The sequence below is a fragment of the Bufo gargarizans genome, chromosome 3 (genome assembly GCF_014858855.1).
Source record: "Bufo gargarizans isolate SCDJY-AF-19 chromosome 3, ASM1485885v1, whole genome shotgun sequence".
Classification (NCBI taxonomy): Eukaryota; Metazoa; Chordata; class Amphibia; order Anura; family Bufonidae; genus Bufo; species Bufo gargarizans.
This window is the reverse complement of record NC_058082.1, coordinates 121,240,319-121,257,791: the sequence shown is the minus strand read 5'-3', so window position 1 is coordinate 121,257,791 and position 17,473 is coordinate 121,240,319. Positions and strand designations below refer to the sequence as shown.

The window sequence follows — 17,473 nt, the reverse complement described above, 5'->3', positions numbered from 1 at the left end:
CTCCCCTCCTCCTGTCCCCTGTCCTTACATTGGCGGCAGCGGCAGCACAGGGGGAGGAGACACTGCTTCCTTCTCCTCCGTGTTCCCCTTAGCAGCACAGGGAGCGCTGTCAGCAGCGCGATCTGTGTTCCCCATACGCTATCGGAATATCGGCAAAATAAATGCCGATACCGATAGCGTTCAAAATCCTGAATATCGGCCGATAATATCGGTAAATCCGATAATCGGTCGATCCCTAAACTACACCCCTCAAGGTATTCAAAACTGATTTTACAAACTTTGTTAACCCTTTAGGTGTTGCACAAGAGTTATTGGCAAAAGGGGATGAAATTTGGGAATTTTTTGCCTAATTTTCCATTTTAACCCATTTTTTCCACTAACAAAGCAAGGGTTAACAGCCAAACAAGACTGTATCTTTATTGCCCTGACTCTGCCGTTTACAGAAACACCCCATATGTGGCCGTAAACTACTGTACGGCCACACAGCGGGGCGTAGAGTGAAAGGTGCGCCGTATGGTTTTTGGAAGCCAGATTTTGCTGGACTGTTTTTTTGACACCATGTCCCATTTGAAGCCCCCTGATGCACCCTTAGAGTAGAAACTACATAAAAGTGACCCCCATCTAAGAAACTACACCCCTCAAGGTATTCAAAACTGATTTTACAAACTTTGTTAACCCTTTAGGTGTTGCACAAGATTTAATGGAAAATAGAGATACAATTTCAAAATTTCACTTTTTTGGCAGATTTTCCATATTTTTTTTTTTTCCAGTTACAAAGCAAGGGTTAACAGCCAAACAAAACTCATTATTTATGGCCCCGATTCTGTAGTTTACAGAAACACCCCATATGTGGTCGGAAACTGCTGTACGGGCACACGGCAGGGCGCAGAAGGAAAGGATTGCAATATGGTTTTTGGAAGGCAGATTTTGCTGGACTGGTTTTTTGACACCATGTCCCATTTGAAGCCCCCCTGATGCACCCCTAGAGTAGAAACTCCAAAAAAGTTACCCCATTTTAGAAAGTACAGAATAGGGTGGCAGTATTGTTGGTACTAGTTTAGGGTACATATGATTTTTGGTTGCTCTATATTACACTTTTTGTGCGGCAAGGTAACAAGAAATAGCTTTTTTGGCAATTTTTTTTGTTATTTACAACATTCATGTGACAGGTTAGATCATGTGGTTATTTTATAGAGCAGGTTGTCACGGACGCGGCGATACCTAATATGTATACAATTTTTTTTATTTATGCAAGTTTTATACAATAACTTCATTTTTAAAACCAAAAAAATGTTTTAGTGTCTCCATAGTCCAAGAGCCATAGTTTTTTCAGTTTTTGGGCGATTATCTTGAGTAGGGTCTCATTTTTTGCGGGATGAGATGACGGTTTGATTGGTACTACATGCGACTTTTTTATCACTTTTATTACCTTTTTTGGGAAGTAAGGTGGGCACTATTTCAATTTTCTTAGTTTTTATTTTTCTGGCGTTCACTATGCGGGGAAAGTAACATAACCGTTTTATAGATCAGGTCGTTACGGACGCGGCGATACTTAATATGTGTAGTGTATTTTATTTTTTAAATTTTTATTCAGTGATAAAAAAAACACTTATCTTAACTTTTCTTTTTACATTTTTTTGACCCAGACCCACTTGGTTCTTGAAGATCCAGTGGGTCTGATGTCTGTATAGTTCAAGACAGATACAAGTTCAAGACAGATACAAGTTCAAGACAGATACAAGTTCAAGACAGATACAAGTTCAAGACAGATACAAGTTCAAGACAGATACAAGTTCAAGACAGATACAAGTTCAAGACAGATACAAGTTCAAGACAGATACAAGTTCAAGACAGATACAAGTTCAAGACAGATACAAGTTCAAGACAGATACAAGTTCAAGACAGATACAAGTTCAAGACAGATACAAGTTCAAGACAGATACAGAATTTGGTGAAGAAATAATGAGAGGCTACAATCAGCAAAAGCTGAAAATGAATAAGGCCACTTGCAAACGATGCAGGTGATCGCTTATAAGATTCGTATGAATTTCCCTGAGGATTTGTGTGCGTTTCTGCCACATATCTGCACCAAAATTTGCAATTTCTAATTGTGGATTTGATGTGGTTTTACTGCAGTACTCAATCATCATTGGAAAATTGTGAGGATTTGGAAATCCGCACTGCGGGTCAATTTCATCACAGAAACAATCTACAATTTCTGTAATCTCATACACTTTCTTGGTACTGTAATATGCAGCGGTTTATCTGGACAGGAATCTGTGCAGACAAACTGCACTTATTCTGCAATGTGCGCAGGTTGCCTAAAGGAGCTGTCTGTGCGACAGATATTGATGACCTATCCCTAGGACAGTGGAGGTTATGCCCACCGACAAGCTGTTTCAGGCAGAAGTGTTACCACATACCGTATAGAGTTTGGAGCAGAAGGCACTTTCCGGCTCCCTTGCTGGTATCTATACAAACCGGCCTCCTGCACTGACATCTCATCAAATGTGACTGTTGCAGCCAATCTCTTAAGATACATGCACACCGCGGAAATTTTTGTACACATTTTCTGCCGCCCAAATAGTCACCAAATTGTGTTAATTTTTAATACAGATTTGCTTGGCACCTGTGGAAAACAGATAAGATGTGAGGGGGAAAAAAAAGGAATACTTACCTCCCGGGGCACTTCCCCCTTGACTGATATCAAAAATTGAAGTAAAAAGGGAGCGCCCACATCAAATCCGGATCTGTAGCATAAGTCAGCACGATGTGGATAAAATCGGCACCACCGCTCAGTTTACATAAAGTGAAACTAAGATTTGGTAAAGCTCATTGTATCTAATGCTACTGCATTACAATGCGGATTAGACGCACAAAAAGCCGCCTGTATTATGCCACATGTGAGTGTGGGCAAGCATTCTACCTCTCGGGCCTTAATTTCCCTGTCACATGTCAAGCACGATAAAGAAGCATTAGTACCCTGCGCCTTCACACTTCTTCCTGGAATCCTTTCTCGGGGTCACGTTTTCAGTAGTTGCTGCAGACGCTGCCGGAGGTGAGCCTTTACATAAGAAGCCTTATTTTACTTGTAGGGATTTAATTGAATGAAAATGAACTGAACAGTCACTGGGGAAAAACAGGTCAGCAACTTGACACTGTGAAACAAACGCACTTGTCTGCAGATAGACAGCAGTCTTTGCTTTGAAACACGTAAGAATATTAAACCTAGCGGGCGCTAACATAAGGGGCTCCAGAACCTGCAGCAACTTTCCATTAACTCAGCAATCAGCAGCCCAGATAAGAGAGGTTGTCTCACCTCAGGCAATGGGGGCATATCGCTAGAACCTGCATCTATCTTTAGAACAGAGCCTGCAAATTGAAGGAGGGTGCACCGGGCCACCTTCCATTCATTCCAATAGGAGCACCGAAAATAGGCAGTGGTCAGTGATTTCCATCAGTAATTTTGAGCCAAAAGCAGGTGCGGCTGTAAACACAGAACAGGTGTAGATTTTTCCCTCATGTCTGTGGAGGCTCCAGTCCTGGTTTTGGCTCACAATCACTGATTGAAATCACTGACGTGTGAATGAGGCCTTACTCTGATGCCAAACTATCTAGTGTATGTGCAATTTTAGACTATTATGCACATGTGACAGTATTTATCGTGCCACTTATTTAATGAGGAGCTGTCGCCTCTCCTGATAGTTACCAATGCAGACCTATTTGCAGGGTGGATTTGATTTAAATCACAATTTAAATCACTAGTCAGTAAGGCTTGGTTTAAATCATAGTTTTCTACAACAAAGACTAATTCTTGCTGGTATAACTTATAATATACAAGTAGATGAAGATTTTTAGAATAACTTTTCATATTAGTTTGATCCTGTATTCATAGGTTTGTAGAAGTTAGGATTAAGGTATTTTTCTCAACTCTGTTCATGTTAACATTTTTGCTGTGAAGAGGAGGCATGTGATCTCTGCTGAGTCAAATTCAGTTTTGAGAACTGCAAAAGTAAACCAAGCATCTGTGATAATATCTTGTAGGCAGAGAAACTGCCCAATAATCTTACAAAAACCTCTGGAAGAGCATGACATTGTAAATGGATTAATGGAATTTATTTACCCAAAAAAATTACACATATAGAAACATAGAATGTGTTTGCAGATAAGAACCATTTGGCCCATCTAGTCTGCCCAATATACTGAATACTATGAATAGCCCCTGGCCCTATCTTATATGAAGGATGGCCTTAAGCCTATCCCATGCATGCTTAAACTCCTCCACTGTATTTGCAGCTACCACTTCTGCAGGAAGGCTATTCCATGCATCCACTACTCTCTCAGTAAAGTAATACTTCCTGATATTACTTTTAAACTTTTGCCCCTCTAATTTAAAACTATGTCCTCTTGTAGCAGTTTTTCTTCTTTTAAATATTCTCTCCTCTTTTTTACCTTGTTGATTCCCTTTATTTATTTAAAAGTTTCTATCATATCCCCTCTGTCTCGTCTTTCTTCCAAGCTTTACATGTTAAGGTCCTTTAATCTTTCCTGGTAAGTTTTATTCTGCAATCCATGTACTAGTTTAGTAGCTCTTCTCTGAACTCTCTCCAAAGTATCAATATCCTTCTGGAGATATGGTCTCCAGTACTGAGCACAATACTCCAAATGAGGTCTCACTAGTGCTCTGTAGAGAGGCATGAGCACCTCCCTCTTTCTACTGGTAATGCCTCTCCCTATATACCCAAGCATTCTGCTAGCATTTCCTACTGCTCTATGACATTGTCTGCCTACCTTTAAGTCTTCTGAAATAATGATCCCTAAATCCCTTTCCTCAGATACTGAGGTTAGGACTGTATCGCTGATTTTATAGTCTGCGCTTGGGTTTTTACGCCCCAGGTGCATTATCTTGCACTTATTAACATTACATTTTAGTTGCCAGATTTTTGACCATTCCTCTAGTTTTCCTAAATCCTTTTCCTTTTGGTGTATCCCTCCAGGAACATCAGATTTATAAAAAAAAAAAAAAAAAAAAATCAGATTTTTATCCACCCTGCCTACTTGTATATTGCACCATAGAATTCTGGAGCAGCTTACCCAATAGCTCTACTTTGGGCCATTCATATTTCTCCTAGAAAATTGTGAATAAATTGTAAACCTGGTGTCACTAGTGTGCAGAAGGAAGATGAGGGGTGTCCCTACATACTGAAGATGCACAGAGCTGTCAGGCTGAGATACACCGCTTTGACAAGAGACCAATTTATTCATAAATTTCTAGATGGAATAACAAAGTAATGGAAGAACCCAGAGTTATAAGTAGGGATCGACCGATATTGATATTTTTTTTTTTTAGAGCAGATACTGATAATCTGAACCTTCAGGCCGATAATTTATACCGATATTCAGTGCATTTTCATTTTTGAAGAAAAAAATTCCTACACAAATTTGCTGAAATTGAACATGTTTATTGTTAACATTTAGATTTTTTTTTGTAAATCTTTCATTTATATATAATATTTTTTTATTTTTTTCACTAACTTTTAGCCCTCTTAGGCGCTAGAACGCTTGTCCTATTCACCCTGATAGATCTCTATTAGGGTGAATAGGACCTCACACTCCCTGCTGACCTGTGCATAGTACACACAGCAGCAGGGAGGTTACCATGGCGGGCTTCAGTAGCGTCCTGGCTGCCATGGTAACCAATCGGAGCCCCAGGATTACACTGCTGGGGATCCGATCAGAAGCTGCCAGTGCCACCAATGAGGAGGAGGGGAACCTGTGACCACTGCCACCAATGATTTATACTGGGCTTGGGTGAGGGGGCGCACTGCGCCACCAATGAAGATAACTCCCCCATTAACTCATATACAGGAGGCGGGAGCTGGCTGCAGAATCATATAGCTGCACCCGACCTCTATGAGCGGTAGCTGTGATCCGCAGCAGGCATTAACTGCCGCAGATGGCAGCTAATTGTCAGAGGTCGGGTGTGGCTATATGATTCTGCAGCCAGCTCCCGCCTCCTGTTGAATTTGAATGAATGAGTGAGTTAACATCATTGGTGGCACAGTAACCACAGCCCCTCCCCTCCTCATTGGTGGCGCAGTAACCACAGCCCCTCCCCTCCTCTTCTCATTGGTGGCAGCGGCACAGGAGGGAGGGAGACACTGCTTCCTTCTCCCCTGTGCTGCTGAGGGAACACGGATCGCGCTCACAGCAGAGCGATCCTTGTTCCCGATTTATTATCGGCATATCAGCAAAATAGACGCAGATAACTTTTAAAAGCCTGAATATCGGCCGATATCGGTAAAACCGATAATCGGTCGATCCCTAGTTATAAAGCCCCTTTCACACAAGCAAGTATTCAGCGCGGGTGCAATGCGCGATGCGAACGCATTGCGCCTGCACGAAATCCGGACCGATTCATTTCAGTGAGGCTATGTACATGAGCGTTGTGCATTGCGTGAAAATCACAGCATGTTCAATATTCAGCAATTTTCCCCACAGAAGTGAATGGGGCAGAGTGAACATCGCATCGCTTCCGCAAGCAAGTGCAGATGCGATGCGTTTTTCACAGATGGTTGCTAAGAGATGTTGTTTGTATACATTGTTTTTTATCACGCACGTGCAAAACGCATCAAAACGCATTGCACCTGCAAGATAAAAAGTGAACAAGTGAATGCGATCGCAGGCTAAACTGAATGACTGCGAAAACGCATTTTTCACTGAAAGCATTCGCAATGCATACGGACACTTGTCTGCAAGGGGCCTAAGAGAACACTCTAGAATAATTTCATAGGGAATACAACCATTTACTAAAGGTCCGCTTTAACACCCTTACTGGCTATGCGAGCTGTGCTCAAACAAGAGGAAAAAAAACATTAGGCTAGAGCTACAAGGCAACATTTCACGTAATGCATTTCAATGGTGCTGCAATGTGACATGCAAAGCAAGAGTTGCAAAAAAATCCATCCAAGTCCAAATACATTACATGTCGCCATGTAGCCCTAGCCTAGTTTATTTTTGTGTACATATGATTATTGGATCATTCAATATTTATTGATGAATGGGGGAATCTTTTTATCGTTAACTTTTTTTGTGGTCAGGGTTTATTGCAGCATATAAGTGGTTAATAGACCACCATTGGCGTTTACAGAGATGCCAGCGGATACAGCAGGGGCCTGTCAGTCACAGCCATTCCCTGCATTGATCGGGCAGCAAGTAAATCTGCACAAAGTTACTTCCCGCTGTGACGTAGTACCGCGTTTACCCGAAATTAAGCCCTACCCAGAAAATAAGACCTAGCACTATTTTGCAGGGTTTTGAGAGTAGGGCTTAAATAATAAGCCCTACACCAAAATTAAGCCCTAGATAAATTTAATATTTATTTATACATCGCGGCTGGCGGCTTCACTAAATGCAAAATTATGCCGGCAGCCACGCTTCCATCTACCGTACGGGTACATCGCTGGGCGGCTTCTCTACCCTGTTGTGCCGCCAGCCCCCACGTTCTAACAACGAGGCAACATGAGGATGTCCTCCTCCTCTCTGCTGCCTGGAGATGGAGGGGCTGATTGGTGGTGAGCGCGTCCTGCTCCCTCCCCCGCCTCCACCAATCAGCACCCTGTCATCTCTCATTGGGAGATTTAGGGCAGGGCCAAATCTGCGCTGAAACCGCCTCAATGGGAGGCTGTGCCACAGTTCAGACGGCCAAAGGTTTTTGCAACGCCATTTTCAAGACTACAAGAATTCACAGGTCCATTCTTGATGCGGTAACAGCATGGACCCCACATACACCGGATGTTTTCATCTGCACGACAGGGAGATGCAGCGGTGTGCCGGTATGAGAAGCAAAGCGGGTGCGGGGGAGTGAGGTAACAACCTCTGTGAGGGGCCCGGGCATTAAGGGGGGCATTATAGAACTTGCATAACTCCTTTAACCCGACTGAACAGAAAACTGCAAACAGACACTGCCGCAGCTTCTGTACACCACACAATGAAGGGACACATCCTTAATTGGCGCGGTTGCGGCTTTAAACTCTCGACCATGTGAATGGCAGTTTCCCACTGAACTACATGGCCGCCAACAGATTGTGGTGCAGAAAGAGTGCCAAAATCCCAGCGGCAAAATCTGGCATGTGAACATACCCATGGGGCACATTAAGATTGGCTTTTTACGCTGGTCGTATTTTTCCCCTTGCGCTGCAGTAAGACTTATGTCATTTATGATGAGGCGTGCACCCTGTCATAAATTACCGGTAGGCGTCACACAGCCAATAAAAAAAAGGGACTTGTGACTAGTTGTACAACTAAAAGTCACAAGTCTCATAATAAATGACCCTCATAATCTGCTGGAACTATGGAAACCAGACAGACCCTATTACAGCTCTTCCAAATATTTTATCGTTTTTGCGTTCCTATACCAGAACAGAAAACCTGTGCCACAGATGTGAACTTGGGCGCTGTTCACATATCACTTTTGCTGTATGTCAAGCGGATACATTTGTGAACAGAAAACGTACAGAAACATACGGCTCGAGGTACGCATCAACTATAAAAGGGGCAAACCGTTCAAAAGTGAATACTATTGACTCAGTTTGTCATTGTTTAAGGGCACATGCACAGGGTCGCAGTTTTGGAACATATCGGATCCACGTTTTTTGCAGAACGGATTTGGACCTATTCATATCAATGGAGCTGCAAAAGAAGCAGACAGCACACCTTTGTACAGTCCTTATCAGTAAGTCCGTTCCGTGACCCCGCCTGTGTACAGTCCTTATAAGTAAGTCTGTTCCGTGGCCCCGCCTGTGTACAGTCCTTATAAGTAAGTCCGTTCCGTGGCCCCGCAAAAATATAGAACATGTCCTATTATTGTCCGTTTTGTGGACAAGGATAGGACATTTCTGTAGGAGTAAAAACACATGGCGGCATGCACTTTGCAGGTAGCTCAAAACACTTCCGGCCGCGTGCATGAGCCTTAAGTTTGTGTATTTTTTTGCAGGACAGAAAAGTGTAGTATACCATACTATTCGATCCTGCAAAAAAATAAAAATATATACAAAGGTTCACATAGACACACTGTTCTGGTTAGTGTATTCGGTGTACATGCCGGCTTTTAGCCGGACCAAAAAACACTACACACAGCAATTTTTGTCCGGCTAAAAATTTATATATACGCGCTGACGGATCCCATTACAGTGAACGGGTATCCACTAGTACAGGTTCGGGTTATCGGAGGATCCCGTTATGGATTCCGCTACCACAGACCATAACTGAATTCTATGACGGCGTGCAGCACGGAAGCCTATAAGAAGCATTCCGTATTGCTGGCCAGCATAGACTTATAATACAGAATAGGGCTGCAGCTAACGATTATTTGAATAATCGATTAATCGTAGAAATTAATCGGCAACTAATCGGGAAAAACGACCAAATTACAAAACAGAGAGGTTTATATGATCTTACTTGAAAAATTATGTTCAAAGGCCATATTAAAACAAATTGTGGACGGCGTAGTTATGGAGAGGGGGATCTGTGGACGGCGTAGTTATGGAGAGGGGGATCTGTGGACGGCGTAGTTATGGAGAGGGGGATCTGTGGACGGCGTAGTTATGGAGAGGGGGATCTGTGGACGGCGTAGTTATGGAGAGGGGGATCTGTGGACGGCGTAGTTATGGAGAGGGGGATCTGTGGACGGCGTAGTTATGGAGAGGGGGATCTGTGGACGGCGTAGTTATGGAGAGGGGGATCTGTGGACGGCGTAGTTATGGAGAGGGGGATCTGTGGACGGCGTAGTTATGGAGAGGGGGATCTGTGGACGGCGTAGTTATGGAGAGGGGGATCTGTGGACGGCGTAGTTATGGAGAGGGGGATCTGTGGACGGCGTAGTTATGGAGAGGGGGATCTGTGGACGGCGTAGTTATGGAGAGGGGGATCTGTGGACGGCGTAGTTATGGAGAGGGGGATCTGTGGACGGCGTAGTTATGGAGAGGGGGATCTGTGGACGGCGTAGTTATGGAGAGGGGGATCTGTGGACGGCGTAGTTATGGAGAGGGGGATCTGTGGACGGCGTAGTTATGGAGAGGGGGATCTGTGGACGGCGTAGTTATGGAGAGGGGGATCTGTGGACGGCGTAGTTATGGAGAGGGGGATCTGTGGACGGCGTAGTTATGGAGAGGGGGATCTGTGGACGGCGTAGTTATGGAGAGGGGGATCTGTGGACGGCGTAGTTATGGAGAGGGGGATCTGTGGACGGCGTAGTTATGGAGAGGGGGGATCTGTGGACGGCGTAGTTATGGAGAGGGGGGGATCTGTGGACGGCGTAGTTATGGAGAGGGGGGGATCTGTGGACGGCGTAGTTATGGAGAGGGGGATCTGTGGACGGCGTAGTTATGGAGAGGGGGATCTGTGGACGGCGCAGTTATGGAGAGGGGGGATCTGTGGACGGCGCAGTTATGGAGAGGGGGATCTGTGGGTGGCGCAGTTATGGAGAGGGGGATATGTGCACTGTTATGGAGAGGGGGATATGTGCACTGTTATGGGCATAACAGTGCACAGATCCCTTTCCTCATAACAGTGCACAGATCCCCCTTCCCATAGCAGTGCCATACACAGACCCCCCTCCCCATAGCAGTGCCATACACAGACCCCCCCTCCTCCCCATAGCAGTGCTATACACAGACCCCCCTCCCCATAGCAGTGCCATAGACAGATCCTCCCCCCTCCCCATAACAGCCCCGGCCCCGATGCTTATAAGTCGGACTAATCACTGCATCTTTATTTTACCTTTTTACAATGACGCTCCTGTAACAGCCAGGCAGAGCGGACGGCGGCGTAACGTGATTGAGTGACGTTACGCCGCCGTCCGCTCTGCCTGGCTGTTACAGGAGCGTCATTGTAAAAAGGTAAAATAAAGATGCAGCGACCGCACCGCCCGCATAGCAACGAATCGGCGATTATTCGATAACTGGATTCGTCGACAACAAATCCAGTTATCGAATATAATCGATTACATCGATTAATCGTTGCAGCCCTAATACAGAATGCCTCCTTTAGGCTTCCATAGTGCACGCCGTCATAAGATTCCGTCATGGTCTGTGGTAGCGGAATCCATTACGGAATTCTTTGATAAACCGAACGCCAAATTTGAAAACACAAGTTCGCTCATCAGCTATGCCACATACAGTGAACTCCAGCAGTCTGTTCCTTCAATGGAGTTCACAACACAGATGTGAACACAACCCAACCACAAAGCTGCATATGTTTGTAGACTTTTTTCCTGTATGTCTAAGGGTCCATTCACATGTCCGCACTTCCGGGTCCGCAATTCCGTTCCTGAAAAAAAATAGAACATGTCCTACATGTACATGCAATTGCGGACAAGATCAGGCATTTTCTATTATTAAGTGCCGGCGATGTCAGTGTTTTGCGTATCCGCAAAACACAGACGTGTGAATGGACCCTAAATGTACCAGCTAGACGCAGAGTGAAAACAAGACGTGAACGGCCCTAGACCATACCAAACCATGACCGACATGCCACATCCGTTTTTGGGGGGGATTTTTCTTTTCTAAGGGTACTTTCACACTAGCGTTTTTGTTTTCAGGTATTGAGTTCTGTCACAGGGGCTCAATACCGGAAAAAACAGATCACTTTTATCCTAATGCATTCTGAATGGAGAGTACTCTGTTCAGGATGCACAGTTCAGTCCCGCTTACGTTTTTTGGACGGAGAAAATACTGCAGCATGCTGCAGTTTCCTCTCCGGCCAAAAATACCGAACACTTGCCGAAATGCCGAATCCGGCATTCATTTACATTGAAGTGTATTAGTGCCGGATCCGGCATTAAGTGTTCCGGCATTAAGTGTTCCGGCAAGACAGATCCGGTTTTCCGGTCTGCGCAGACCTTTAAAAATGCAAAAAAAAAAATCATTAATACCAGATCCGTTTTTTCCGTATGACATCGGAGAGACGGATCTGGTATTTCAATGCATTTGTCAGACGGATCCGCATCTGCATCCATCTGACAAATGCCATCAGTTTGCGTCCGGATTGCCAGATCCGGCAGGCAGTTCCGGTGACGGAACTGCCTGCCGGAATCCTCTGCCGCAAGTGTGAAAGTACCCTAAGGACACCGACAAATCCTGATGACCCCCACTGACTTCTAAGCGCTCTGTGCCTGTATTGCGGACCACAAACAGCGGGTCCACAATATACGGGCACTGGACGTGTGCACCTATTGATTTTAATTGGTACGCGATCCGCAAGACACGGCCAAAGATAGGATATGTCCTATGTTTTGCGGAGGCATGGATCAGAAGCTTACGTGGGCTTCCAATCCGTGCCTCTACACCGCAAAAATAAATAAATTCGGACATGTCCAATCTTTGGCCGTATCTTACAGATCACGAACCAATTCAAGTCGATCGGTCTGCAACTGCAGCACGGCTGGCGAACGTGCAATGCAGACTGCTACTGGAGGTTCTTAGCACGGGCACGGTGCCCTTGGCTCCATTTACACGTCCGCAATTCTGTTCCGCATTTTGCAGAACAGAATTGCAGGCCCATTCAAGTTCTATGGGGCCGCACGATGTGCTGCCCGAATCTCGAATTGCGGATACGCACTTCCGGGTCCGCAATTCGGTTCCTGAAAAAAAATAGAACATGACCTATTCTTAGGCATTTTCTATTAAGTACCAGAGATGTGCGGTCCGCAAAATCCGTGGATCCGCATAACACACACGGACGTGTGAATGGACCTTAGGGTCTATTCACACACCCGTATGTGTTTTGCAGATGCGCAAAACACGGACACCAGCAATGTGCATTCCACGGACCGCACATCACCGGCACTCTCATAGAAAATGCCTTTTCTTGTCCGCAATTGCAGACAAGAATAGGACATGTTTAGAGGTGAGCGAACTTGTGTTTTAAATTCGGCGTATCTTAGAATCGCGTTATGGATTCTAAATTCTGTTATGGTCTGTGGTAGCGGAAGCTATAACGCGATTCTTCGATAACCCGAACCCAAAACACAAGTTCGCTCAACACTAGACATGTTCTATTTTTTGCGGAACAAAACTGCGGATCCGCAAATATGGACAGCACATTCCGGCACCATTGAAAATAAACGGGTCCGCACCTGTTCCGCTAAATTGCAGAACGGATGCGGACATGTGAATGGACACTTTACTGTCATGTGACTGAGCCTTTATTCCTGACAGCACATACATAAAAATACACTCATTTCTAAGGGGAGTCCTAACAACTATAGACAGCAGTCCTGAGGAGACACCCACTGAAAGACTGCACAGACCCCGGACATTACTAGTGCTTGTCCCTCACCACACTGCCAGGAGAGGCCGGCAGCCTGGTACAATCACTGACCTGCATGGCTATTGTCCCCAATGTCCCGTGGAGAAGTTACTAGAGCCCCCGCCGGTCCTCCTCACACCCCGGCACCAGGAGCCTTTCCGGGCGCTAAGTATTTTCCAGCTGCTACTCTCTGCAGGCGCGCGAAACTCAGGCACATTCCTGTCAGATCTGCGCAGGGTCATACCAACTTTTACCGGAAAGGAGGGGGAAAAAAATGTTAGCTCGCAACACTTTGCTTCATTGAACAGTCACTTGTCATCCCAGACTGTTTGTACAACGTATATTAAAATGAGGGACGGAAAAGCCCCTCGTGTTTTTTCTTTAATGTTTATAATACTGGATAGCCGCCAGTAGTTGTAATCAGCCGGCCGATGGAAGCGTCCAGTTGGCGGGAAATTCGCGCTTATTTTATTCTGAAGCAGCTGAGAGGTACATGTGCTGTGTGACTAGTCTGTGCCCTAATGTGCTGGTGTCTGCAGGGAAATAACAGGAGGCCCCAAAAATATATATTTATTTTTTATTTTTTTATTGGCAGAATAAAACGCTAGAGCCAAATTAATATGTGAAAATACCATAGGCTCCCTACACACACTTGCTATGGCTTTTAGGGTGGGTTCACACTAGCGTTAGGGATTCCGTTATAACATGGTTATAACGGAATCCATAAGACGGAAGGACGGATCCGTTCTTCTGCCTATAGACTTGTATTATGAAATGCACAATTTTTCTGCGCGAGTGAAAAGCGTTTTAATGCGTTTTGCACGCGAGTGAGTAAAATCGGCATGTTTGGTACCCAGACCCGAACCAGGACTTCTTCACAGAAGTTCGGGTTTGGGATCGGTGTGATGGTGATGGATCATGTGATGAGCGTAGTGACGTCACCAAAGGTCCTTTTCCTCCCAGGTCATCAAAGAAGAAGAAAGAAGAAAAGCCGGGCTGCGCAAACAAGTGGATAAGGTGAGTTTTATATTTTTATATTTTTTTTGAAGGGGTATTCCCACTTCGCCTTTTTAGGCTCCTTTCACACTAGTGTTCGTCGGTCCGCTCGTGAGCTCCGTTTGAAGGAGCTCACGAGCGGACCCGAACGCCTCCGTCCAGCCCTGATGCAGTCTGAATGGAGCGGATCCGCTCAGACTGCATCAGTCTGGCGGCGTTCAGCCTCCGCTCGCCTCCGCACGGCCAGGCGGACAGCTGAACAGCTGTCCGCCTGGCGGCGAGCGGATCCGTTCAGACTTACAATGTAAGTCAATGGGAACGGATCCGCTTGAAGATGACACCATATGGCTCAATCTTCAAGCGGATCCGTCCCCCATTGACTTTACATTGAAAGTCTGAACGGATCCGCTCAGGCATCTTGCGCACTTAGAAATTTTTCTAAGTTATTAATGCAGACGGATCCGTACTGAACGGAGCCTCCGTCTGCATTAATATGATCGGATCCGTTCAGAACGGATCCGATCAAGCGCTAGTGTGAAAGTAGCCTTATACTTACCTGCTGCCAGCGTGCCATTCACTTCCTGGATTCTGGCTGGGGGCGGGCTTCATCTTGATTGAAGTCTTTTCCCGGCCAGGCCGCTCTCTGGACTGGACTCGCACGCCGCCACGCATGCGCCATGGTGACTTATTCCTGGCCAGTACAGGGAGTGCAGAATTATTAGGCAAATGAGTATTTTGACCACATCATCCTCTTTATGCATGTTGTCTTACTCCAAGCTGTATAGGCTCGAAAGCCTACTACCAATTAAGCATATTAGGTGATGTGCATCTCTGTAATGAGAAGGGGTGTGGTCTAATGACATCAACACCCTATATCAGGTGTGCATAATTATTAGGCAACTTCCTTTCCTTTGGCAAAATGGGTCAAAAGAAGGACTTAACAGGCTCAGAAAAGGCAAAAATAGTGAGATATCTTGCAGAGGGATGCAGCACTCTTAAAATTGCAAAGCTTCTGAAGCGTGATCATCGAACAATCAAGCGTTTCATTCAAAATAGTCAACAGGGTCACAAGAAGCGTGTGGAAAAACCAAGGCGCAAAATAACTGCCCATGAACTGAGAAAAGTCAAGCGTGCAGCTGCCAAGATGCCACTTGCGACCAGTTTGGCCATATTTCAGAGCTGCAACATCACTGAAGTGCCCAAAAGCACAAGGTGTGCAATACTCAGAGACATGGCCAAGGTAAGAAAGGCTGAAAGACGACCACCACTGAACAAGACACACAAGCTGAAACGTCAAGACTGGGCCAAGAAATATCTCAAGACTGATTTTTCTAAGGTTTTATGGATTGATGAAATGAGAGTGAGTCTTGATGGGCCAGATGGATGGGCCCGTGGCTGGATTGGTAAAGAGCAGAGTCCGACTCAGACGCCAGCAAGGTGGAGGTGGAGTACTGGTTTGGGCTGGTATCATCAAAGATGAGCTTGTGGGGCCTTTTCAGGTTGAGGATGGAGTCAAGCTCAACTCCCAGTCCTACTGCCAGTTTCTGGAAGACACCTTCTTCAAGCAGTGGTGCAGGAAGAAGTCTGCATCCTTCAAGAAAAACATGATTTTCATGCAGGACAATGCTCCATCACACGCGTCTAAGTACTCCACAGCGTGGCTGGCAAGAAAGGGTATAAAAGAAGAAAATCTAATGACATGGCCTCCTTGTTCACCTGATCTGAACCCCATTGAGAACCTGTGGTCCATCATCAAATGTGAGATTTACAAGGAGGGAAAACAGTACACCTCTCTGAACAGTGTCTGGGAGGCTGTGGTTGCTGCTGCACGCAATGTTGATGGTGAACAGATCAAAACACTGACAGAATCCATGGATGGCAGGCTTTTGAGTGTCCTTGCAAAGAAAGGTGGCTATATTGGTCACTGATTTGTTTTTGTTTTGTTTTTGAATGTCAGAAATGTATATTTGTGAATGTTGAGATGTTATATTGGTTTCACTGGTAAAAATAAATAATTTAAATGGGTATATATTTGTTTTTTGTTAAGTTGCCTAATAATTATGTACAGTAATAGTCACCTGCACACACAGATATCCCCCTAAAATAGCTAAAACTAAAAACTACTTCCAAAAATATTCAGCTTTGATATTAATGAGTTTTTTGGGTTCATTGAGAACATGGTTGTTGTTCAATAATAAAATTAATCCTCAAAAATACAACTCGCCTAATAATTCTGCACTCCCTGTATAGTACAGAGCCAGCGTGCGCGTTCGCAGCTCTGTACTATTCTGGCCAGGAAGAAGTCACCATCGCGCATGAGCGGCAGCGTGTGCATTCAGGACAGTAAGCGACCGGGAGAAAAGAAGGAGTCTTCTGCGCAAGCGCGGCCACCGGGATCCTGGAGAAGAGCGGTGGCCGTAACCAGGGGAGACCGAATCACAACAATGAGGTAAGTGGGGATGAATTTTATCCTAAACGGTGGGAATTTGTTAATCAAGTATATTTACAAAAATGATCACTGTCAAATCATTAACAGATTTAACAGTGATCATTATGATGGGAATACCCCTTTAACCCCTCCATCCCTAATTTACTAAGCATTCTGTATTGAGAATGCTCTTATTTTCCCTTATAACCATGTTATAAGGGAAAATAATAATGATCAGGTGACCATCACGATCATCTCCTAGCAACCATGCGTGAAAATCGCACCGCATCCGCACTTGCTTATGGATGCTTGCGATTTTCACGCAGCCCCATTCACTTCTACAGGGCTCCAGACTAAAAAATATATCAAGCAGCCATTGACTCCTAACCTGAAAAATGTAGGAGCCAAATTTAAATTTTTAGTCGCCAAATTTAAAATACATATAATTACGGTATAATAAAAAACACACATCTCTTACCTAGCTAGGGTTGTCACGATACCAAAATTTTGACTCGATTTCGATACCATAAAAAAGTATTGCGATACTCGATACCACGTGAAAAAAATAAAACACCCAAAAATCTGCGTGCATTCCACATTTTATGGAACGTCTGGACCATAATAGAACAGTCCTAACCAAATTTTTGTCAGGACAAGGTGACAAAAAAATTGCTAATTGCTAATTTTTTTATTTTTTTCTGTTACGGCGTTCACCGCATAGGAGATATTTTTTTTTTATAC

At 44.8% G+C, this 17,473-nt stretch overlaps 1 protein-coding gene across 1 annotated transcript in view; it reads right to left on the bottom strand.

The window, feature by feature from the left end:
• The window catches only part of TIMELESS (timeless circadian regulator), a 174,670-nt gene extending 161,163 nt beyond the window's left edge, over positions 1-13,507 (bottom strand). Inside the window, exon 1 of the mRNA XM_044287534.1 lies at positions 13,381-13,507. The gene's annotated coding sequence lies outside the window, so the exon portion shown is untranslated. The remainder of the gene's footprint in view (positions 1-13,380) is intronic.
• Positions 13,508-17,473: the final 3,966 nt, after the last annotated feature.